The sequence below is a fragment of the Ochotona curzoniae genome, unplaced genomic scaffold (genome assembly GCF_017591425.1).
Source record: "Ochotona curzoniae isolate NIBS_2020 unplaced genomic scaffold, NIBS_Ocur_1.0 contig_2308, whole genome shotgun sequence".
In the NCBI taxonomy this organism is placed as follows: Eukaryota; Metazoa; Chordata; class Mammalia; order Lagomorpha; family Ochotonidae; genus Ochotona; species Ochotona curzoniae.
Genome location: NW_024465413.1, coordinates 101,255 through 126,454, shown reverse-complemented (window position 1 = coordinate 126,454; position 25,200 = coordinate 101,255). Strand labels below are relative to the sequence as shown.

At 46.6% G+C, this 25,200-nt stretch overlaps 2 long non-coding RNA genes and 1 pseudogene across 2 annotated transcripts; all 3 read left to right on the top strand.

The window, feature by feature from the left end:
* Window positions 1-1,061: 1,061 nt before the first annotated feature.
* LOC121151247 lies at window positions 1,062-2,530 on the top strand. The gene is made up of 4 exons (XR_005883142.1): window positions 1,062-1,112; window positions 1,195-1,340; window positions 1,565-1,650; window positions 2,296-2,530. It is a non-coding gene; the product is annotated as an uncharacterized LOC121151247 (long non-coding RNA).
* A 3,599-nt stretch (window positions 2,531-6,129) lies between these two features.
* LOC121151246 lies at window positions 6,130-7,913 on the top strand. The gene is made up of 5 exons (XR_005883141.1): window positions 6,130-6,213; window positions 6,385-6,496; window positions 6,578-6,723; window positions 6,948-7,033; window positions 7,679-7,913. It is a non-coding gene; the product is annotated as an uncharacterized LOC121151246 (long non-coding RNA).
* A 16,128-nt stretch (window positions 7,914-24,041) lies between these two features.
* On the top strand, window positions 24,042-24,334 carry LOC121151245 (annotated as a pseudogene).
* The last annotated feature ends 866 nt before the right edge of the window (window positions 24,335-25,200 follow it).

The following is a 25,200-nucleotide window of genomic DNA, read 5'->3' as shown; positions in this document are numbered from 1 at the left end:
ACAGATCAGGTGGGAAGGGTTGACCAATAAGGAAAAGTGCATGATCCAGTTGTTTCCATTTTTTTTTTTTTTTTCATTCTTGTATCTAGGGGGAAGGTGGGAGAAGCCTGTTCCTTTTGGCTGAAGCACATGAGTATTTATGTTGCTGTGTTTGTCCCTGGATGTCATCCTAGAGTCCCTGATATGGAGCATGTTCCAAGGGTACTGCCTAAATATTTTCCACAGTTCTGGGATACTGTTGATTTCATTGATCCAAGGTTGAGGAAATTCTTCAGGGCTCTTTGACTGACATAATCCAGCTTACAGGCACCATGTGGCCCAGACACTTGATGTCAAACTTGGCCAGGAGAGTTGTTCAGTTTGTTCTTCCTTCCCTCATCTGCTGTCTTATTAGACATCTTGGTAAGCATCAATGATATCTACTATCGGCCTTGTGCTGTTAAGCATGGTGTCTACTTTACAGGACACAGAAACCGAGAAGGTCCAGGTTTAACACATGCGTTTCATGATCAGAAGCAGATCTTGTGATTTCCCCATGCTTAGGAGTTTTTGTTCCAATGTTCTTGGTGTGTGTGTGTGCATGTGTGCATGTGCGTGTTTCTTTCGTGTTGCCAGAGGTGACCCAGACATGATTATTGTGCGTACCAGGCATTATGGAGTCAGGCTATGTCAGTTCCACATATCAGTGCATAGGCTTTGCAATTGCCTGATTTGTTCTGTGCCAGGCTCATCCCCCATGCAAACCATTGAGTGCTATGACCCAGCCCATTCTGCTCACCACATATTTGTCCAACATGCACACCAGCAAGAACCTCAGCATATTGCAACAACTCTCAGAAACTCTCAAGACTGCCTCAGTCATATATATATGACTGAGTATATATATATATGAGATATATGACCCCACTTGACTTACACCATATCAATGAGTTATAGAGCCTAGATAATCCTATCACATCAATATCAATGCCAAACTTAGGCAGGTAGATGTTACTGCCTGTGTAGCAATTCAGGAGTGAAGACCTGCTGCTCATGCCCCCTGGAGGGATCTGCAACTCACCCCTACTTCCGCAATGACGAGATCTGCAAGGATTACTGTCGGAGCGTGCGTGGTAGGGAAGCCGTAGATGGTGGAGGCGATTCGGTGGGGTTCCTGCCCAGCCATGGGTCCTTGTACAGATCCCATTCCCGCAGGATACAGGGCTGCACGTTCCAGCACCATCCAGTGGTTCTGTGATTGTGACGGTGATCCACCCGGCTACAGCCCGGGCTCCTGCCCACCCAGCTTCTTGGATTGGCTGACGAACCATGCTGTCCCGGGCACCAACAGCATTGCCAAGGTGAGGCCTCCCTTCATGGGCATCAGCTCACTCGACTCTGGAGCCTTTTGCTGGCCTCAGGAAGCTGGCCGCCAGAGGCTGGCGAGGACCACAGGCCCAGTGCCGGTGAGGTGGGCTGCTGCTCTGCTGCTGTACGAGTACAGTGGGCAAGGTGCCTGCCGGGAGGCTCAGGTGAGCTTAGCACCTCTAGGCTGGCCTGAGCTCCTCTCCCACCCTCCACCCAGATCATCTGCGAGGACCTGTGGCTCAATCCCCTGCTGTACTATCCCAGGGAGGATGTCAGCTTCACGGGAACCGTGCCAGAAGTGGGGTGCGTAGACCAGGGACTGGAGCATGAGCGTTCCCTCGGCTGGGAGGCTGGGAAGCCGGGAGCAGTATGGCAGCAGGCCTCCTCCAGGCAGGGGACGTGCCCTCACCCGAGCCCCGCAGGGGCCCCCTGCACCTGTATGGCACAGGTGGGAGGCTTGAATGCTGCAAATCCTTCCCCTTTGCCGTAACAGCTGGCGGGTCCACCCTCTTGCAGCCAGGCATCCAGCCCTCGCCCACTTCTGCCTCTGCCTGACACCAAGGGCTGCACTCTGGTGCCAGTGCGTTTGACCCCTGCCACCAGCACCCCACCACGCCCGGGAGCATTGTCAAAGCATGGGCTGTCTGCCTTGCAGACAGACACACTGGGATGTGTGCTGGGTCTGGTGTGGTTGGCGGGTATTCAGGCTTGGTTGGGATCCAGGTGCCAGTGTGGAGGGCAGTGGGAGCAGGAGCACAAGTGTCTGCACCACGGTGGCATCTGCCAGGAGCACAGTGGGCCGCAGTGCGACTGTGCTGGACATGGCAGCAGAGGCACGGGGTTGCAAAGCATGCTGTGTAACCCGCCCGGCTACCGTGGCAGCACGAGCACAGTTGGGGTTTGCGGGAGCTACACGAGACCCTGCCCTGCCTTTGTGTCTTGACCCAGGTCTGTGCAGGAGGTGGAGCAAGATGAGGAGGAGGAGGAGGAGGAGGAGGAAGAAGAAGACAACTGAAATTCCCAGTGGCCCACACAGAGAATGAGACGTCCCTCATTGCCAGCCTGTGGGCGTGCCTGGTTTCTGACGGTGGTGCCCCTTCACACCCCTCAGTCCCCACCCCTGGGAAATGGGGAAGGGCCTGCTGTCTCCACAGCCACTGGGAACACACTGTGTGAGTGTAAAATGACACAGAGCTTGAACGACATGCTGTCCAGAGGAGATTCCTTTGGCTCGGGTGGTGCTCACAGTGGTTGTGAGGTGCACGTGTGTGCAAGGTGTGGTTAGGGGTTGTGCCTGCAATAGCAGCAGCAGCCCTGGGTGGTCACAGCGCTCTCTGTGGCAGGCCCTCTCTGTGGCAGGCCGGCTGGGACCCAGGCAGTGCTCCTGTGCTGGTCATGGGTGGAGCAGTCACGGCTTCCACAATGGTAAGGTAGAATGGCTCCCCTCAAGCCCAGGGGTGAGGAGGGGCCGTGCCACACACACAGGGCGGGTGGGTGTGGCGGCATGTGTGTGGGGCTCAATGGCTGCGACACCCTGAAATCCCAAAAGGGAAGCCACTGAGGCAGCAAGCCAGGGAGCTTGCCGCTTTCAATGTGAGAGGAAGCCTGCCTCACTGGGGACATGTGTTCAGCCCGTGTGTTGGCTGGCGCGCAGGGCATGTGTGGGTCCAGGGCGCTCTCTGGGCAGCTGGGGCAGCTCCCCGTGAAGCATGGAACGTGGCAAATATGCCATCCATGCCTCCCGGGTGGCCCAGCATTCCTGAACGTGTTCTGACCATGGTTCCCACAGGGTGCCTTATGGGAATGTGTTGGGGATGCGTCACTGTGTCTCACAGGTGACAAGGAGCCGGGCCTAGGTCTGGAAGTACTGGAGCTGCCTCCATGGGAAGGCCTCGGACTGCATTTCAGCATTGGCGTCCATGGGGCTGGCCCACTGGGGACCTGTGCTCCACACAGACGAATCCCAGGTGCACCCAGACTTTGCAGGTATACAGCAAGCCCGGCTGGACGGTCAGCACCGTGACACCCCCTGGACCGGCCTGGGGCAGCAGGGAAGTGGTACAGGCAAAGCAGAGCCCACCTAGTGGCTGCGGTGGCCACTAGGCCCAACAAGAGGGTCTGGTCCGCCTGCTGCCGCTGTCTGGGAGTGGGACCCGCCCCGTGGGAATCTCTGGCCCCACCGGAGAACTGCCTGTGGTGTGCATGTGCCCAGTGTCCCTACCCAGCGACCAGCAAGGCCAGAGTGACTTGAGAGATTCAGGGGACGCTGTGTCAGGCCTAGGCGTGGAAGACCGCCGGCCCAAGTGCCGCCATAGCATACTCCTCTTGCAGGCGCTCACGGATGGCCTCTGGTTCTTTCGGGAAAGACCAGACCGAAATAATGGCAGGCAGAATGCTGGCCATTGGCCTGAGTTTAGGAAGGGCATGCTGCTGCCTAGCCGGGGTGTCGTCTCTGCCCAGCACTGCCACCCCTGGACCCTGCCCTAGTGTGCTCTAGGCAGCAGCAAGAGCAGCAAGGAACCGGGGCAGGTTGTGTGGGCAAAGTGCCAGGCAGGCTTTAGCAGAGGCCAGCGGGCTGGCATCGGGAGGCCCTTGGCCACCCAGGGGTGCACACGGGCCACGACACGGGACCATGTGTGGGCAGCTGCCACACAACAGGCCTGGGCTCCGTTGGTGGGTGGCATGCCACCAGGGGTGCACGGCATATCCTCGTTGTCTCGACCTCAGGCACTCCAAGAGAAGATGTTCTCCTGCCCTCCCCTTGCCCCCACAGCCTCCTCTGCCCCACTTTCCCCAGACCCCGTGGCCCCGGCCCCTGCCTTCTGCAGACCCTTCTCTCTCGTGCATGCCGGTTTGCCAGCCACTCTCCCAGTGCAGGCTTCGGTCTTGGGTGGCCCAACGCTGCCGTCCATGCCCACGCTATCTGTGCCTCCACACAACAAGCCCTCACATTCTCCACTCGCTTGCTCCCTCCCCCGGCCCCCGACTCCCGTCGTTCTGTCTCAGGCCCAGCTTCCCTAGCCTCCTGGCCTACAGGTGGCCTTTCTGGGTGCAGGCCCCACAATATTTGGGCTCTTGGCAGTGCTGCTGCATCCCATCACAGCCTGGCACCTGACTAGGGAGTGGAGCTGGCCAGCTCTGGGGTCAAGGGCACAAGAGGGAGGAAGGATTGAGAGAGAGTTGTCCAGGCATGGCTGGCCTCGTGGGCTACAGCTGCATTTGGGAGGGGTGAGCTATGGAGAGCAGGAGCGCGCAGGTGCCACAGGCACTCTGGCCAGGCCACTGCCCTGTAACTGCATCCCCAGCTGCAGTGGGCGCCATGAAGGCCAGGTCAGCAGCATGGCTGGCTGCTGGCGCTGGTGAGTGCAGGGCGCCTGGTGCTCTGGGGAACACAAGGGGGCGCTGGCTGCCCGAGTGCGCCTGCTGCTGCTCCTGTGGCGGCGCCTGCTCCTGTGGCGGCGCCTGCGCCTGCGGTGGCGCCTGCGCCCTTGGCCCAGTCCCGAGCCCCAGCAGGGGCCAGGCAAGCGGGTCTGGTCCCGGGCCTGGCGGATGGTCTGGGCGGCAAGCCAGTGCTGCTCCCGGGCCTGGCAGGCACACAGGCCGTGCGCGCCGGCCCCTCCCCAGCTGCTCAGGTGCAGGGCCTCATGGCCCTGCGTGGCCAGGGCCCTGGGTGTCTGGGCTCCCCGCTGCAGCGGCTGCAGTGGCTGGAAGAGCGGCACAGATCCCTGAGTGCAGGGAGCCAGCGGGCTTTTCTGCAGCTGCAGGCCGAGCTGGCGACGAGGCTCAGGCCGTACCTGCTGCGCAGAAAGGCCATCCTCAGGGCCATCCCGGCTTTCTGGCACAAAGCCGTATCCTTCCTGCCGGCCAGCTCAGGTTGGCCGTGTGGCTGGGCCCGGCGGGCTGGGGGTTGGGGTTGGCTGGGGCAGGGGGCTGTGCCAGGCCGGCCCTGCTGGCAGAGGAGGGCAGGGGTGGTGGGTTGTGTGTGACACAGAGAGTCTGACAGAGTGTGCGGGCTGTGTGTGTGCGGGCTGTGTGTGTGTGTGTGTGTGTGTGTGTGTGTGTGTGTGTGTGTGTGCGTGTGTGATGGGAGTGTTGGGAAAGTGTGGCAGTTGGCAGGAGGGCAGCAGAGTCCTCGAGAGTCTTAGCTCTGGCCAAGGCCCTGACTGGATGAGTCACCTCCACTGTGGCAGGGAGCCAGAAGCCAGGCACTAACCACCCCGGGGAAAGCCAGCCCTCAGACTGAATGGCTTGGGTGTTGGGCTGTGCATGGTGTGGGGCTGAGCAGCCTGCACCACAGGTGGTCTCGGCTAGCCTCAGCTGCACTCAGCTCGGGCAGCACACGAGTAGGTCTTGCTCACAGGTCCAGGAGAGCTGAGGCAGACCTGCCGGATCCAACCCACAAACTGTGTGCAGGGCTGTGGTTAGCCAGGCCTGGGGAAGGGAATGTGGCAATGTTCTGCTGAGGATCCAGTGGTGTGGTACAGCCAGAGGCACACTGCTGCCGGACTGGAAGTTGAGGTGGTAGCAGCAGAGCAGCTCCTGGCAAGTGCAAGTTCAGGCTGCGGCCCAGAGCAGAGCATCGGGGTTGTCCGCAGTGGAACCCCTGTAATCCTGAGCATGGCTGCTGGTGCTGTAGCTCGAGGGAGGCGAGGTCTGGAATCAGAGGCCTGGTGAGCTGAGGTCCAGCCTGTTGGGCAGCACACGGGGCTGTGGAAGGGAAGGCAGTGTGACTCATGCTGCAGGCTGCATGTTCACTAGTGCCACGGGTGTCTCCTTGACCCCAAGCGGATTACACACCACCCCGAGCTGAGGAGCGTCATCAATGAGCAGGATGAAGATGTGCTGAGCTACGTGATTGGCTTGGAGGTGGGGACCCGCGGGTGTGTGTTGTTGCTGGTGCAGGGGTTGGGTGGTGGTGAGAGTGGGTCCCGGGGCTGGATGTTTGCTGGGAGGAAGCAAGAGAGTGTGGCCGGGGATGTGGAGACGGGGCGGGATGTGCCTCTGGGCACAGTGGGCTCACCGTGCTCCCTTTGGCAGGTCAAGGAGCTCAGCTGTGGCCAGGGGCAGTGCAGGATACGCTTTTGCTTCCGGCAGAACCCCTACTTCCGCAATGACGAGATCTGCAAGGATTACTGTCGGAGCGTGCGTGGTAGGGAAGCCTAGATGGTGGAGGCGATTCGGTGGGGTTCCTGCCCAGCCATGGGTCCTTGTACAGATCCCATTCCCGCAGGATACAGGGCTGCACGTTCCAGCACCATCCAGTGGTTCTGTGATTGTGACGGTGATCCACCCGGCTACAGCCCGGGCTCCTGCCCACCCAGCTTCTTGGATTGGCTGACGAACCATGCTGTCCCGGGCACCAACAGCATTGCCAAGGTGAGGCCTCCCTTCATGGGCATCAGCTCACTCGACTCTGGAGCCTTTTGCTGGCCTCAGGAAGCTGGCCGCCAGAGGTTGGCGAGGACCACAGGCCCAGTGCCGGTGAGGTGGGCTGCTGCTCTGCTGCTGTACGAGTACAGTGGGCAAGGTGCCTGCCGGGAGGCTCAGGTGAGCTTAGCACCTCTAGGCTGGCCTGAGCTCCTCTCCCACCCTCCACCCAGATCATCTGCGAGGACCTGTGGCTCAATCCCCTGCTGTACTATCCCAGGGAGGATGTCAGCTTCACGGGAACCGTGCCAGAAGTGGGGTGCGTAGACCAGGGACTGGAGCATGAGCGTTCCCTCGGCTGGGAGGCTGGGAAGCCGGGAGCAGTATGGCAGCAGGCCTCCTCCAGGCAGGGGACGTGCCCTCACCCGAGCCCCGCAGGGGCCCCCTGCACCTGTATGGCACAGGTGGGAGGCTTGAATGCTGCAAATCCTTCCCCTTTGCCGTAACAGCTGGCGGGTCCACCCTCTTGCAGCCAGGCATCCAGCCCTCGCCCACTTCTGCCTCTGCCTGACACCAAGGGCTGCACTCTGGTGCCAGTGCGTTTGACCCCTGCCACCAGCACCCCACCACGCCCGGGAGCATTGTCAAAGCATGGGCTGTCTGCCTTGCAGACAGACACACTGGGATGTGTGCTGGGTCTGGTGTGGTTGGCGGGTATTCAGGCTTGGTTGGGATCCAGGTGCCAGTGTGGAGGGCAGTGGGAGCAGGAGCACAAGTGTCTGCACCACGGTGGCATCTGCCAGGAGCACAGTGGGCCGCAGTGCGACTGTGCTGGACATGGCAGCAGAGGCACGGGGTTGCAAAGCATGCTGTGTAACCCGCCCGGCTACCGTGGCAGCACGAGCACAGTTGGGGTTTGCGGGAGCTACACGAGACCCTGCCCTGCCTTTGTGTCTTGACCCAGGTCTGTGCAGGAGGTGGAGCAAGATGAGGAGGAGGAGGAGGAGGAGGAGGAAGAAGAAGACAACTGAAATTCCCAGTGGCCCACACAGAGAATGAGACGTCCCTCATTGCCAGCCTGTGGGCGTGCCTGGTTTCTGACGGTGGTGCCCCTTCACACCCCTCAGTCCCCACCCCTGGGAAATGGGGAAGGGCCTGCTGTCTCCACAGCCACTGGGAACACACTGTGTGAGTGTAAAATGACACAGAGCTTGAACGACATGCTGTCCAGAGGAGATTCCTTTGGCTCAGATGGTGCTCACAGTGGTTGGTTGTTCATGTGTTAATAACATGAGTACAAGGTGGTTAAGGTTTGTGCAAACGCGACTGTTAGTGATCTTGGGGTTTTGATGAGCATGTCCTCACTGTGCCAGGCTGGATGGGAAGCAGGAAATTGCTGCTGTGCTCTGCATGTTGGGATGCCACACAGCTTTCATAATTTTAGGTTAGATTGACTCCCCTCAAGCTGAGGGGTGAGGATGGATGGTGACACACATATGATCATAAGACACATATGCCTTGGACTCAATGAATTCATCACCATGCTTGTGGAGCCCTGATGTTGAAATAACTTTCATTAGCCTGATTACTTGCATTGTGCCAGCATCATGTGGCAACCTGGGTTTATAGCGAGTTAAAAGTCAGCAGAAGTCCAGTGTCCATAGTCTATTGGTTGGCTTGGAGGCTCTGGTATAGTGTGAGGAATGGGGAAAATAAAAATCCTTCTGGCCAACTCTTGAAGTATCTCATATACAGCAAAATAAGTGTTCCTCTGTATAATTTATGTTTATCTCTTTTGAATGTGTAGGTTAGTTATGTGGAAGCAGGGTGGCAGAGATCAAGGGTGAACAATGTATACAAGTGCACACACATGAAGGAACACTCATGCAGGAATCTGTGTGAGAGAAAGGCATCACAACATGTTCTGTTTGTGTCTGGTGAGTTACACAACAGGTATGTAACATGCTGGCAGAAAGTGGGATTCTGGAGTTTGTTCTGAGCCTGTAAACTGAAAGGCATGGTCAAAAGTACTGGGCCCTTTGAAAACTGTTTCCTGCAGTGTTAGAGAGAGGGTGTTGGTATTGAAGCAGAAGTGTCTCCTAAAAGACTCATAGGGGATGTCATTGAGTGGGCCAAAATAGCAGGCATATTTTGGATCTTGTATTGAATTTCTCACTCCTTCTATTGTTTGGAAAGCACCCCAAAGTTTCAAATGTCGGGTGTCAGCATGGTATGGTCACAAATCACATGTCCAGGTGTGAGTGCCCTAGCATAAAACCTCACCTCAGATGCACCAAGAGCCCATCTGACTACCAGTTTGCATTGTGTTTGCAATATCACATCTAGCTCCTATTTGTAGTTTGGTTAAGAAGGCCAGGACAGCCCAAAGCCTAGGGATCCTTCACCCATGTGAAAGACTTAGAAAAGGCTCCAGGCTAGTGACAATCAGTCACCTCAGCTACTAGTCATTGCACACATTTGGGCAGTGAATTGTCAGATTGAAGATCTTTCTCTGTCTCTGCTTGTTTGTTTCAATCTGCCTTTCCAGCAAAAAGAACTAAATCCTTAAAAAAAAAAAATCACATGTACACATGAGCAATGAGCATGTGGTTTGGGAGAAACTATGGGTTGCCATTCATGCCCTGTGTTCTTGAGGACATAGAAGCCAACCAGCTCTTTAAAGGAAAGCAGACATTAAGAACTTTATAAGAAATGTGTTTCAATAGCATCAGGCCTTTCAGAAAGATGTAGGCCAGGGAAGGCAGTGGTTTTGTTTGTTTTTCCTTCCTGGCTAAGAAGGTTAGGGTGTTGCTAGAACTGTGAGAGCTGCCTGCTTGGATGTGTGGGGTGAAGGAAAAGCTGACCAGTTGGGATGCCTGAGAGTGGGGTAAGGGATGGAGGAACACGTGGCAGTGGTAATGGTTCGCATGGTTTGCAGATGTGAGGGAGGGCAATGATGACATTTACCTCCGGGTTGTTCCATTGGGAGCATCATGTCATCTGCACCCATGCCTACTTTGACTTCCTCTTTTTCTTTACTGTGCCATGTATTTGTTTCTTTCTCCTCCCTGTCAGTTTGGCAAATGATGGCGTCCTTGGTTTGCTTCATGTCTGAGAGCAGACAGAGCTTTCCACAATGCAGTAAGAATGGCAATTGGTTTTGATATGTATCCTTTATATTTTGAGTAGAGTTCCTTGTATAACTATTTTGTGAAAGTGTTTTTATTTTTTTCTCTTTATCTTGTTCATTCTAACCTGATGCTGTTTCTAACTGTTTTCAGGTCGCCTTGCATTTTTTGCTTCTCCTTCCATTGATCTGTTTTCCATACTTTTTGAATTAGAAATGGTGAAGCAGGAGAATGTGAGTTGAATATGATGTGTGATTATTTCTGAAAGTTTTATATTTGACATCATAATCCATTATTAGGGAGTTTATGTGCCTGTTCATGGGAAGTATGGCTGTATAGCTTTTGCTATGTCATAGACTTTGTATTGGAATCAAAGTTGTGCTGCCTCAGAAGTCAGGCAGAGTTCTGCTGTCCTTAATACTTACCCATCTACCTTTATTGGTGTTGTCTTTTGCTTATTTGTCCCTCAATAGGAATAGGAGTGTGGCGTGGAAGTCAGCCATTGTTACTCTCCTGGGATCTGTCTCTGCCTTTTTGTTTGATAACATGTTGCTGTGCACTTCTGGATGATATTCAGATTCTCTATCACTGTGTGTTAAACAAAGCTGCTTTTCCCCATCAAGATAGGACATTGTCTTTAGCTCTTTTGTAGCTTTTTAGACTATCTGCTGCTTTGTGAAAACTTTTGTGTTGGCATTTTGGAAGATTATGCGGTTTTTTAACACTCAGTTCCTCAGCTGAATGTACATCAATGCATTCTTCTGAGAGTATCACTCTCAGTCTAGGTATTTTTTTTCTTTTTAATTTTTTTCTTACTTTATATGCATATAGCATTTCCCCCTATTGTGTTTGCATTATCTCCTTGTCTTTAGTGTTTGGAATTTTACCACTGTATGCCTTGAATACTGTTTTTTTTTTTTAAATTTTGAGTGTTGAAATGATTTGAACCTCTAGAATCACATGGTTCATTGTAGGATTATTTAATACCTGGTGAAATTTCCAGGATTTCATTGAGTAGTTTATCTAATGCTTTTCTTCTCCATCAGGGTTGCCCTGTAACACAGTGCTCATCAAATGGCATTTGCAATTTTTCTTATAATATTTCATAAAGCTTTATTTGCTTTTATTGAAAAGTCAGATGTACATAGAGGATCAGAGAGAGAGGAAGATCTTCCATCTGCTGACACATTCCCAAACTGACCAAAATGGCTGGAGCTGAGCAGATCCTAAGACAGTAACCTGGAGCTTTTTTTGTATCACCCACATAGTCTCAGCATCCCAATGGTATTGGCAGTCCTTGAATGCTTTCCAAAGCCACTGACAGTGAGCTGGATGGGCAACAGAATTTCCTGTGCACAAATATGTCTCTGCATGTGCAAGGTGAGGACTTTAGCCTCTAAGTACCATGATGAATCCTTTTCCTGTATCTTCATGTGTAACAGGTATTCAAAATGTTTGTCCCCACTCTGAGACAACAACAATTAAGCAGCTCACTGCAAACCAGCTAAAAATAATTTTAGGCCTTTTAAATGTGGACCTATTATAGCTGTCCCTTACCCATTTTATTTTTTCAATTTCTGGCTAGCAAGTGTTGGATGTTGGATGTTGGATGTTGGATCAACTGTGAGAGCTGCCTCCTGAAATGTGTGTGGGAAACAGAAGTTGGCTAATATAGCTGTGATGATAATGGGCTGAGAATGGGAGTCTGTGACAGAGGAACATGTGGCAATGGCAAAGGTTCCTATGGTGGACAGACATGAGGGCAGTGATGAACTTTGTCTCTTTAGGTTTTCCCACTTAGAGCGTCATGTCCTCTGCACACATGAATATTGGACTTCTTCTCTTTCTCTATTGAGCCAGCGACTTCTTTCTTTCTCCTCCCGGTAAGCATGGCAGAAGTTGATATCCTTGGTTTGATTCAGATCTAAGAGGAGTTTCAGTGTCTGACAACTTAGTTTGAAAAGACTGTTGACCTGACAATTTTGAGAACAGTTCCTCTAACCTAATTAGTAAAATTTTGCTTATTTCTTTACAATAATGGATTTTGAGTCCTAATGATGTGTCTATATCTGTTCAGGTAATCATCCAATTTCTTCTTCATCCTGTTGATACTACTCTTAACTACATTGATTTACATAAGGTGATTTGCATCTGTATTTGTTAGATGAATTTATATTGCTCTTAATTTATGATTATTAAGGATTTGATTTGATTCAGTAGTATCTGCCTCACAGTTGATTTTTTTTTTGCATCCTTATTAGTGATATGGTATAGGATTAAATTTTCTCTTTCAGTCACATGATTCACTTTGAATTAAAGTATTGCTACTTTCATAAAAGAATCTGGCAGAGTTCAGTTTGCTAACTCTTTATCCCAGTGTCTTACCTGATATTCTTTCTTAATTATCTGACTTGATAAGAACAGGTTATGAAAGTCATCCACCATTACTCTGTTGGAATGTCTACCTTCTGTCTTATGTGCTAACAATTTGCTTTGCAGCTCTGCATATTTTATTGGATGTATCTGTATTTAAGATTGATTTCTATACCCAGTTTCTAACACAAGGTTTTTTTTTTTTTGCCATATATGATATTACTTTTAGCTGTTTTTATAGCGATTCTGTCTTTTTTGTGTAAGCAGAGGCAATTTATTTTTTATTTATTTTTATTATGTTAGATTATTATTTTTTTTTTAAAGATTTATTTTTTATTATTTTTTCATTGGAAAGGCGGATATACAGAGAGAGGAGAGACAGAGAGGAAGATCTTCCGTCCGATGATTCACTCCCCAAGTGAGCGCAACGGGCCGATACTATGCCGATCCGAAGCCAGGAGCCTCTTCCGGGTCTCCCACGCGGGTGCAGGTTCCCAAAGCTTTGGGCTGTCCTCGACTGCTTTCCCAGGCCACAGGCAGGGAGCTGGAAGGGAAGCGGGGCTGCCGGGATTAGAACCGGCGCCCATATGGGATCCCGGGCGTGCAAGGCGAGGACCTTTAACCACTTGTGCCACCGCGCCGGGCCCTAGATTATTTTTTAATATAATTTTATGACATCGTTTCATAGGCTACTACGGAATTTTTCCCACTTCCCTTCCCAAACACTCCTCCCAAATTGCATTCCTCCAAATTGCTACAGTAGTATAGTTCATAGCCTGCCATGTTTCCTTCATTGAGGGCATGGGCCATGCAGAGAGCCCAAGTTCTTATTGTCCAGATAAATTCAACACTTTCATTGGGAGACAAACCTTGGTATGAAAATAGAGCTGGCAGTATATCATCTGCTCCAAAGAGATAACACTACACAACTTCAGCAATAGGAAGAAACATCACTATTAACAATATCATGAAGTTAACATGGTCTTGGGCCCGGCGTGGTGGCGCAGTGGTTAAGGACCTCGTCTTGCATGCCCGGGATCACATATGGGTGCCCGTTCTAATCCCGGCAGCCCTGCTTCCCATCCAGACCCCTGCCTGTGGTCCAGGAAAGCAGTCAAGGAAGGCCCAAGGCTTTGGGACCCTGCACCCACGTGGGAGACCCGGAGGAGGATCCTGGATTCGGATTGGCATAGCTTTGGCTGTTGCACTCACTTGGGCAGTGAATCATCGGAAAGAAGATCTTCCTCTCTGTCTCTCCTCTCTGTATATCCGCCTTTCCAATAAAAATAAAATAAATCTTAAAAAAAATAACATGGTCTTGAATGACCAATATGTTAGAAAATGCAGGTTCTTAACCAAACCATATCCTGCAGCATTGTACTCAAAGGAGTTGCTGCACTTCTGAGGTCAGATGAGCCATTGGGAAACCCGTTGTTTTGCGGATCCATGAGGATATTTTAGGAACAAGCGCGTAATCTTTCCCATGGATTATGAGTGTTCCAGAATATCAACCATTCAATTGTTTTATCAAAAACACTATGAGGTCATGGTCAGTTGTGCTTGATGCAAGAATCTCTTAAAATCCCCCTTGTCACCCAATGTTAGGGTGGGAAGGGTCTGCCCTCTTCTTCCTCCATTGTCTCCTTGATGGTGATGGCTCCTTCAGGATGAGTTCACACAGTTGTCTTACTGGAGGGGCTTCCTCCAGTGGATGGTGCCCAGGGCTTTGCATTATGAGCTGGCACCCACACTGGCTGCAGAGCAGTTTCTGGGAAAACACAAGCAAACCCTCTTTCCATAGTTAGCAATTGCTAAGGACCTCTCCACTTAGGGGTAGCTGTGTCCCCCCATTGGACAAGAGGCACCTGTGTTGGGCCTGCAAGCAGCCTCTAGTAATGCACAGCTGGTGCTCACCAAAAGGCAAAATCTGAAGAAAATTCAACATGCATAAGGCCAAATTAAAGCATTTAGAGCGGTAGCACACCCCCTGCTTTTAAAGAATAACTTTAATATTCTGGTGTTTCCTTTTAACTATGTCCCAATCTTGAGGATATTAGGGGAGGCCTTAGATCTGAGCGACCTTGTTGTTTACTCTTAGGGAGAGTATAAGTGAAAACTGTTAAATACTAGCTTCACAAAACATTATTCCAAAGGCATGTTGTCTGTTATAAATGAGGCATGGTACATTTTCAGACAGTCCAGCATCCCATTGTCTACCCTTGTACAACAGTTTCATTTTGAATCCATCTTTCGTCTAGACGCAGGGATGCATGTTGCATTATACCCTCTACATCTGGATGTGGTAGATTCCAGTATTCCATCATTACACATTTCCATAGTTGAGAAACCATGAAACAAGATCAACAACTGGTACCAGTTAGAACAACAGCCTCAACAGCAACAACAACAACAAATTACAGCTCCATAAAACAACAACAACAACAACAACAAAACATTGCCACTGAGTAACCAACACATGGGTGACAAGAAGAAGATACAAAAATTTCTTGGGAAAAATGATGGCACCATGTAATCCATGAGCCATCAATGAATTTGACAAGATACATTATTTGCAATAAACAAAACTGAAATAAAAAACATCCAAAAATTGGTTTGCAGCCAAAACAAAACAAATCAAAACAAAGCAAAAACTGAAAAACTGAGTGGATCAGATTATTGAAATCATATTGTCCATGCCAGTTTCCTTATGTAAGAGAGAACATATGGTATTTGTTTTTTGTGATTGACTCATTTCACTGAGCATAATGTTCTCTAGTTGGGACAATTTAGTTGTTAATAGTATAATTTCATTCTACTTAATAGCTGAACAGTATTCCATAGAGTAGATGTATTACAGTTGCTTTAACCACTCTTCCTTAGACACATATCTACATTGTTTCCATTTCTTTGCTCTTGTGAATTGTGCTGCTGCAAATATAGGGTTACATATCCTCTTCTCATGTGCAGATTTCATTCCTGTTGGGTATATTCCTAGGAGTGGGATAGCTGGGTCATATGACAGGCTTATTTGCAATTCTCCAAGCACTCTCAATACTGATTTATATAATGGTTGTATTAGCCTACAGTCCCACCAGCTTTGAAGGAGGATCCCTTTCTTCCCACATCCACACAGCAGATGTTGTTCCTTGAGTTCTGGATGTAGGCCAGTCTCACTGGAGTTTAGGTGGTCCCTTGTATGTCTCTGATAGCTAAGGAGCCTGAGCCTCTTTTCATATGTCTATTATCCATTTGAGTCTGTTCTTTGGAAAAATGTCTGTTCATTTCCTTTGCCCATTTTTTTATACGTTTTGTTTGTTTGTTTGCTGTCCTTTGGTTTTTGAAACTCTTTGTAAATCTATCACTTGTGTAGTGTGAAATATTCTCTCATTCTGTTGGTTTCTTCTTCATTTTGCTGATTGTTTTCTTTGCCATGCAGAAGCTTTTTAGGTTGTTCATTTTGGCTTTGCCTTTGCTTTTGGCATCTTTTCTAAGAAGTGTTTCCCTATGTCTATATCTTAGAGTGTGCTTCCTATGTTTTCCTTTAATAGTGTGATGGTTTCTGGGTGTAGATTTAGGCCCTTATTCCATTTACAGCTAATTTTCGCCTAATGTGGAAAGCATGGGTCTTGCTTCTTAATTCTGCAAACCACTATCCAGTTGTCCCAACAGCATTTATTGAATAGATCAGGATTTTTGCCTGGATTGTTTTCAGTTTTCTTGTCAAAGGTTAGTTGACTACACATGTGTGGACTCCCTTCTGGTGTTTCTATTCTGTTCCACTGATCTTCTCTGTTTCTGTACCAATACCAGACTGTTTTGATAACCACTGCTCTGTAGTATGTGTTGAGGTCTGGAATTGTGATTCCACCATCTTTATTTCTATTTTTCAGGATAGCTTTAGCTATTGGTGGTCTTTTGTGATTCCTGATGAACTTTGGTATTTCCGAGAAGAATATTGCAATTTTGATTGGGATTGCATTGAATCTGTTTATTGATTTTGGTCATATGGTCATTTTGATGATGTTGATCCTGCCAATCCAGAAACTTGATAAAGTTCTCCATTTTTCAAGGTCTCCTTCTATTTCCTTTTTTAATGTGAAGAAACTAAGCTGTGTACATGTATGTCTACTTCCAAAACAAAGATGTACTGTCAGTGTGACTGTTCCAAGCATTGTTAAAATAGAATGCTGGGCTCTCTGCCATTGTCCATGCTATGGATGCTCTTGGCTGTTTTGATTGGTGTGCAGTACTGCTGCATTTTCTCTGTATCTTCTCCTTATGAAATGCTGTTGAGTGTTGTTTTGTGTCTTTTCTGAAAAGCTGCAAATCTTGTAATTGGGAAGCTATTTAGATATTTTCCTCTTTCAAATTTGCCTTTTCATTGTTGAATGGATAGTTTCTTTCTTTGTTCCTGAAGTGTACTTACTTATTTGAAAGTCAGAGACAACTCCCAAGTACTGCTTTATTCCCCAAATGACTGCAATGTCCAGAGCTGAGCAGTTGAGAGGCCAGGAACCAGGAGTTTCTTGAAGTTCTCTCACATGGCTTCAGGGGCTCAAGGGCTTGAACCATCATCTGCTGCTACCTTCCCATGCATGCTAGCAGGGACCTGATTCAGAAGTAGAGCAGTAGGACATGAAAAATGAGTGTTTTCTCTATATGAAATGCCCTAGCAATAGGCAGACCCAAATTTAAACAGGGATGTGAGATGAAAATGAAGGCTATGTAATGGCAACAAAGAATTATTTCACAAAGAGATCTTACAGTAAAAGATCACAGAATCTGAAAACAATTTAAATTTAACAACAGGAAGGGATTATCATAGTACTTAATAGTTACTCATTTGAAAGATATGTTCAAAATTTCCACAATCTTGCTATTGTCTTTACTACTGTGAAAATGAGAGGAGACTATACACATTCCACATGTTCTGTTCTAAGCAAGCCCTGCTTTACTCATCCCCTCAATTTTAAATTGAGGAACATAGTTTCTTTCTGCAAATCAAAGTGTTTGAAAGTTTCATTTATCACTTAAGGGATCCATGTGATTTATACTGCAAAATCATATGATATTTGCTGAAAAATAATACTGAAAATGTAAGGGATCTACATGATACATACAGCAAAATCATGAAAATATGAAAATTCATGGGACTCTTTAGTCACCTGACTCTAATGTGGTTAACACACGAAGTACAACTTGGACAATAACTTTATGTTTTGTATCTCTACAGGGTCTTAAAGCATATGAATAACAACTGAGCATTACCTTTGGAACCATGCTATGTTGCTAAGCAGACCTGCAAAGGAGTATTCATTCTGCCATCACAACAGAATTGTTCCACAGGAAGATGCTAGAAAGGTTTCCTGTCCAGAAGTTAATGGTCTAGAGTACAGTTGCCAGTCAAATTAAGCATCTGGTTATGTTTTGTGTGCAATTAATTCACCATGAGCCAAATTACATTTTTCTTTTCTTATCTGTGTTTGTGTTTGCCATATAAAAGCCACTGGTGAATCTTTCTTTGTCTCATTTGTATCTCTTACAGAATGCAAACTTTTACTGATCTTCACTGGTCCTTATGACATGTGCAAATAACATTGGGTACTTGATTGGCATATATTTCATGGGTTACAACAAATTATTGTTAGAAGGTAGAACTAATCCATACAGTTCAATATGATTTCAGATTTGTGCAGCTAGCTGAGTACGGATACAGCACTTTGAATCTCTGCAAGAATTTGTCCTATATAATGGGTTCTGATCATGGATAACAAAATTGCCCCATTTGGAGTGATAATGTAACCCTTAAGGCAACTTTCACCTGATACCTTGGTCATAGACTTCAATTTCAAGCATGGTTTTTCCACTAATGTTATCTCTTGTCCTATGATGAATACACTAATATCTCTGAACTAGTACTCACACATAGTGAATCAGCTGATAAGTCTACTCTGTGACTCTGCATCATACAATGACTCCTACACACTTACTCAAATTACACTCCAGTTTTCTGCCCTCACACTTTGAAATCTCAATGTCATAAATCCCTGTGTTACTGTAAAAAAAAAACAACAAAAAACTGTTCTCAAGTATCATAGGCACCCATCTTATCAGCCTAGTGCACTTCTCTCAATATGCCATTTTATGTCTTGACTACAACAAAATTTTTGCACCACTGAAACATGAAACTCACACAAATTATAAAGATTTTGAAACAATGAGATGAACATGGTCAAATTCAATAGGAGATAGATTCAGAAATGGGTAAGAATAACAGTTATGGTTTTGTTTACATACCTTTGTATATACAAATTCATAGCATGAAATAGAGAACACTTGCAGAAATTTTAGCAGGAAGTATGAAAAATTCCAGAGAGAAAGGCATCTGTGTAGTAGAGATTATCAAGCACTGGAAAGAGGTTGGGTAAAATTTATTAACACCTGAATGGTGATATAAACTAACAGCACGTGACTCCATACTGTGTAAGGTGCATGCAAAATATACCAATGATCCTTTCCATCTGTGGCTGAGAATACCATTTTCCCTCCAAGATTTGGCCATTCTTTTACAGCAGCCAGAGACAAGAGAGGCAATTTTGCAGTTTGACAAGCTACAGGTGAGTTTTGTACTATTTTTTCTGACATCTGCAATCATTGAATTAATTAACATTAGCCTACGCAGAAGATGAAATGTCCACTTTACTTGGAAACTTTCTAAATTAACATTGCTATAACACTCGCTTATACAAACATGCATGGAATCTCTGTGAGATGCTAAGAGTGTTTTTTTTTAACACTTGCATATGGGTAAACAACTAGAAATGTTACCCCAAAATTCCACATCTAGGCTCTGTTATGAACAGAGAATAAATGTATATACATGGTCTTGCTAACGGGAAATTTAATAGCTTTGTATGTCTAGTGCAATATTTCTGGCTGTCTGTTCATTTCAGCTCATGATGTAAAATCCATGGAACAGACACATTTATTTATTTATTTAGTTTTTATTATAATTTTAACAATTGTTACATAGTTAGTTAGGGTAAAAAGGTTCAAGGGCTATAGGGAAATGTGTAAGACTATTATTTCCATATTTTTCCTTCATATATCTGAGATAAAAGGAGTTATTGAGGAAGAAGCCCCACCCAGTTTCCCACCCACCCCAAGTCTCAGATGTGGGGCATGCTATGAGATACTTATTCAAATGGTTTTGGTAGTTGATCAATTATGAATCACTACCAGTCTCGCCGATCCTATCATGATGAGGTCATTGAAGAATCCACTGATTGACACAGTCCCTCATAGAATCTCCATTTGCCCAGTATTTTGCTGCCAACACAAAGCTGCAGTGATTGACTTGCTCCATTTTCTGTCCTTTCTTGGATAGGGTTCAAAGTCCAGCTTTTCAATTGGGGAGATTCCCACAGAAAATTTTAGGTATTGCCAGACCATATTCCTGTATGCTCCAGGAAGCACAAGGCCCAGCTCAGACCATTGTCCTAAACAGCTGGTGGTTGCAATTTCTGGGTTGCGACTGTTTTCAGACCCGACTTCCACTGGAACCAATGGGTGTTGCAGTCCAGCCAGGTTCTGCCTAACACATAGTTGGCCCTCACACAAGCCAGTGGGAGACACAGCTCAGTCAAAGTGATCCACAATAAGCCCCACCAGGTCTACTCCCTACGCTGGTTTGCCAGTATGTGTAGTAGATGAGTCCAGTGTGCCCCACATCCCATTTGGCTCCCGTACATGTTGATGGGTACTTCAGGTAGTTCTGGCATGTGACTTGGCAGAATTAGCTCCCAGTGCCAGCTTTTGCCAGATGATGCTGTGGCTAAGCCCAAACAACCCTCACCCACTCTAATTTATGTTTGCACCAGTAGGAATAATCAGCTCAGCCTGGCTTTTCCCTAATCTAGTCCACATGAGGTGCACCTGAAGAGTGCATAATCCTGGAGTGAGAGTGACCTGAGAGGGCAAAAAATTAGGATAGAGACTGGGGTGGCTAGACAGAGAGACATTCAACAACCTCTGTGGCAGCTGGATAGTTAAGCTGGTTAGAAAGAACTAAGCTCCAGGCCCCATCATAGTTTTTACACTCTCATGGGAATAGTAACCCAAAAGGGAGGAGCCCATTATTTCCCTCCCAGGTAATTTTCATCATCAAGGTATTTTGGTATCAACAGGCCAAATTAAAATGAATAATAAAGACTCTATAGTATATCTAATCCATGAGATACTGTACTACCACAAAAAAAATATTAAAATTGCAACAAAATAATTCCATATGAAGAAAATTATGCTCATTATCCATTTATGCAAATATTATATGTTGTATCTGACACCAATAAATATTCATGCAAAATACAAAAAACTAAATATGTAATGAAGTATATGTTTGTATATTAGAGTATATGTACTGATATAATATATAGAGGGATATATATACATATATATGATATCATATATATATATATATATGCTAGAGGAACTCCACCTTTGGGTCAGCTCAGGTTTAACCTTTGCAGTGGCTGGTTTTGATCCCCATCTAGTTCCCTGCTTATGGCCTAGAAAGCAGGCAAAGATTCCCCAAAGCCTTGGGGATCTGCCCCAGTGTGGAATACCTGGAGGAGTTTTTAGATCAGCTTACTCTGGTTTTTGTGGCCACTTAGGATGTGAATTAGCAGATTTCCACTCTGTATCTCTCCGTCACTGTATATCTGACTTTGAAATAATTAAAACATTCTTAAAAAAAAAAAGTATGTGGCTAACTAATTCCCCCAGGCACTGTGAAAATCAGTAGAGAGAGGGCTTGGAGAATTTGCCAACAAGCCTGGCCTATAATACGGCTCTTCCACACCTAGGAATATACCCAATAGAAAGAAAACCTGATATTTGAAGGGGATCTATAAGCCTATGTTTGCAGCAGCACAATCTACAATAGCAAAGACATATGTTTTGAATAATTGTAATGCCCAATATACTTTCAAAACCTTGTGATACTCAGAAATGGGGCAGGAGTGCAGAGAAATCTTCCATCTCCTTTGAATGTGTCAGGATGCTGAGTACTAAAATTTATCAGGAACATGATAGGTAACCTATAGACAATAGATTCAGAACAGCATTAGACAATAGTAAAAACTACATAGACATACAGGGGGAATCATGAGCGACTCTAATAATCTATTAACAGGAGGTCACTTGTATAGAATTGGGAAGAGCCCAGAGCAGAGTGGCAGGACAGGAGGGGGCTTGTATCCCAACCCTAGAAACTCTTGGATTCCCAAAAAGGACTATCAGAATGGGCACCAAGGATGGCATCACAACTGCCAAACAGACCATGGGGAACTGGAATGCCTTTGGAGGTCGAGAACTCAGAAGACATCCCTCCCCCATTTTTGGACCTACTACACTGGATGGAAGATGCCCAAAACCTTCCTCATTGGATCCAAGGTCATTGGAACAACAGACAGGAACCCTTCGCGATCCTCAGAATCAGAAGAGCAGTAAATTTCCTTTGGGACAAGGGAGAGGAGCTTTCTCTGGTCCTTACTAGATTCCAGCTCTGGGTCCCCTCCCTCTGCAATGACCATCAGAATCATTCCAGAGCCCCTCTCCAAACACACACACTCACACACACACACACACACACACACACACACACACACACACACACACACACACACACACACACACATTGGAATAGATAACCAGAGAACAACATGGAAAGAAGTGTCAGCACGATCTCACACATACCTTACTAGGTAGAACATAAAGAACAAGTACTCCTCACCACGGTATGAAAGATTTCTCTGCATATGCCCTCCCCCCCACCAAAACCTGTTTTGCACCTCAATTGTCAAAATGTCATTGAAATAGTCGCAGGATGTTAAGAACTTACATGTAATTCTAACATATTGTTTACTCAACACTAGGTCAATTAATTCCATAATGTTATATATTGCTGCTGATTGTGGCTTTTAATTGATTGGGATTTTACTCTTTTGGCCCTATCTTCAGACCAGAGAAGGTCGCACCAAAAAGCTGTTGAACTTATCTGGATAATAAGATAATTAAACTACATGCTTGGTAGGGGCTCACAATGAAGGAATCTCAACTGAACTTGAAGTGTGATTACACAACAAGGTGGAGGTATCCACCATAGCAGGAGGGTTTTGGGAGGGTGTGAGGAATTCCAGTACCTCTAAAACAGTGTCTCATTATGCAATGCATCAATATAGAAAAAAAATCATTTGAAAGGAAAAAAGGAGCAAATACATATGTCTTCTGTAATATAAGAAAACCATCATGGATAGTGTAACTTCAATAACCTGATACATTTCAATAACCTGATACATACCAGTGTTTGTTTATTTCTGGTTTTTTTTTTTTTTTTTTGCGCTGCATCCCATGTTGTGATGTTTTTGTTGTCAGTTTCCTTTATCCCAGATACTTCCTTTTCTTTTGTTGAATTCCTCACAGCCTCATGGATTTCAAGGTGGCACCAATTTTACCAAGAGATTTTTTTGGGGGATAAAATTTATTTTTAATACAAAGTCAGATATACAGAGAGGAGGGGAAATAGAGAGGAAGATCTTCTGTCTGATGATTCACTCCCCAAGTGAATACACTGGCCGGTGATGCTGTGCCAATCCAGAGCCAGGAGCCAGGAACTTCCTCCAAGTCTCCACAAGGGTGCAGATCCCATTGCATTGGGCCATCCTTGACTGTTTTCAGAGGCCACAAACAGGAAGCTGGATGGTAAGTAGAGATGCAGGAATTAGAACAGGCATTCAAATGGGATCCTAGCAGATTCTAGGTTAGGCCTTTAGTTACTAGGCCATGCCACAAGGCCCCAAGAGACATTTGTGAGTTTTTTTTTTTATTTCCCTTGTGTTGATTACTCAGTGGCAGTTTTTTATGGTGTCGTAATTTGCTGTGGCTGTTGTTGTAGCTGTTATTCTAATTCATGCCATTATTTGGCCTTGTTTCATAGCTTCTCTTTTATGGAAATGTATAGTCATGGAATATGGGGGCCTACCATATCCAGGCGTGATCTCTTACAGGAGACTACAGGCCAGAAGAGAATGGTGTGATACAATCCACATTCTGAAATCAAAATTTGTCAGTTCAGGATAAGGTACCTAGCAGAGCATTCCTTTCTCTTCTTCTTTTCATTTTTGTTTGTTTGTTTGTTTGTTTGTTTTGCTTTTGATTTTTCTCTATTTTTATTTTTGGTGATTTTTGCGCAGGAAATTGGAATGAATAGGGAAAAGAGCTACAGGAAGGTGGCTGAGATCACAATTTCCACATTTTCTATTTTTCTTACTAAATCTGGAGGAAGGGAGGAGTCAAGGAGAGAAGTCACACCCAGCCTCCTTTATTGAAAAGGCAGATAAACAGAGAGGAGGAGAAACAGAGATCTTCTGTCCAATGATTCAGTCCCAAAGCAGCCACAATGGCCAGAGCTGAGCCAATCTGAAACCAGGAGCCAGGAGCTTCTTCAAGGTCTCCTATGTGCACGCAGGGTCCCAAGGCTTTATGCCATCCTCGACAGCCTCCCCAGGGCACAAACAAAGAGCTGGATGGGAAACAAAGTGGGCCACTGGGACTATAACCAGCACCCGTATGATCTCCTGGCCTGTGCAAGGCAAGGACCCTAGTCTCTAGGCTAATGTGCTGGGCCACACTCTATTTTTAAAAATGAAAATTTTTTCATAGTAAAGAAAAGTTAAAAGAATATGCATTTACTGCTCTCCATGAGCCACCATGTGGGTGGAGCAGAGTGTGGGCATTCCAAAACCAGAGTGCGTTTGGGAGCAAGAAATGTCTTCACTTTCAGAATATGCCCTTTGGATGAATCATCTGAGTGCCAGGCTGTTTGGTGAAGTTGCCAGGCCTGCTGGTTCCAAGTCTAAGAAAGTGGTGATACTGTTCAGCTTTAGATATTGTAGGAAACTCACAACTGGCATTGTAATCACAACCTGCACTTGGCCCTCATGGTGATTCTCCCATTTCATGGCCTCTGCAGAGATGAACATTAGGATTTTTGGAAGGAGTACCAAGTGCATGTAAAGAAGCTTCATGGAAAAGGAAAGCCAAAGAAAGAAGGGAAATGAGTAACCAGAGACATAGAGTTGGCCTATGCAGAGGGAACTTCGTTTGCAAAGACTGAAAGGAGCATGTGTAGTTCTTGTCCACATTGGAGGATGTTCCTGGTTCTCAGTGACCTGCCTTCGGTGAACACAGTCATCTGCATGCTGAAGTCTGATGCAGTTAAAGTGTGACAGGTCACCTCAGTATTCTAATTCTGCAAAATCATTCTGGTACTGCATTTATTAACTGATGTTCACCTAATAGAATGAATTGTCTAGTGAAATGGCTCCATCAATAAATAAATGATTGTCTCATGACTTACTTAGGGTGGGGATGGAATGTTGGAGAGTAGACCATGTATCATGCCCCAAACCAGGCTGAACCGCAACACCCGTTGGTTTCAGTAGAAGATGGGGCTGAAAACAGACCCAACCCAGGAATTGCAACCACCAGCTGATCAGCACAATGGACTGCACTAGGCCTTGTATTTGCCAATACATGCAAGAATTTGGACTGGGAACACCTCAGACAAGGTTTTTTTGAGGATCTCCCCAATCAAAATTCCAGACTCAGAACCCTAACCAGGAAAAGACAGAAGATAGAACAAGTCAATCAACCACCCCAGCTATATGTTGGTAGTGAAATTCTGGGGAAACGGAGACTATGATGGACTATGTCATTCAGTGGATTCTACAACATCCTCATCATGTTTGGAGTGATGAGACTGGCAGTGACTTGTAGCTGATTATCTATCAAAACTACTAGAGCAAGAATCTTGGAGCATGCCCCACATCAGGGATTTGGGGTGGATGGGTAACTGGTTAGGTATTTTCTCTCAATATTGCCCTTTACCTCAAATACATGAAGGAAAAATATGGAAATAACAGTC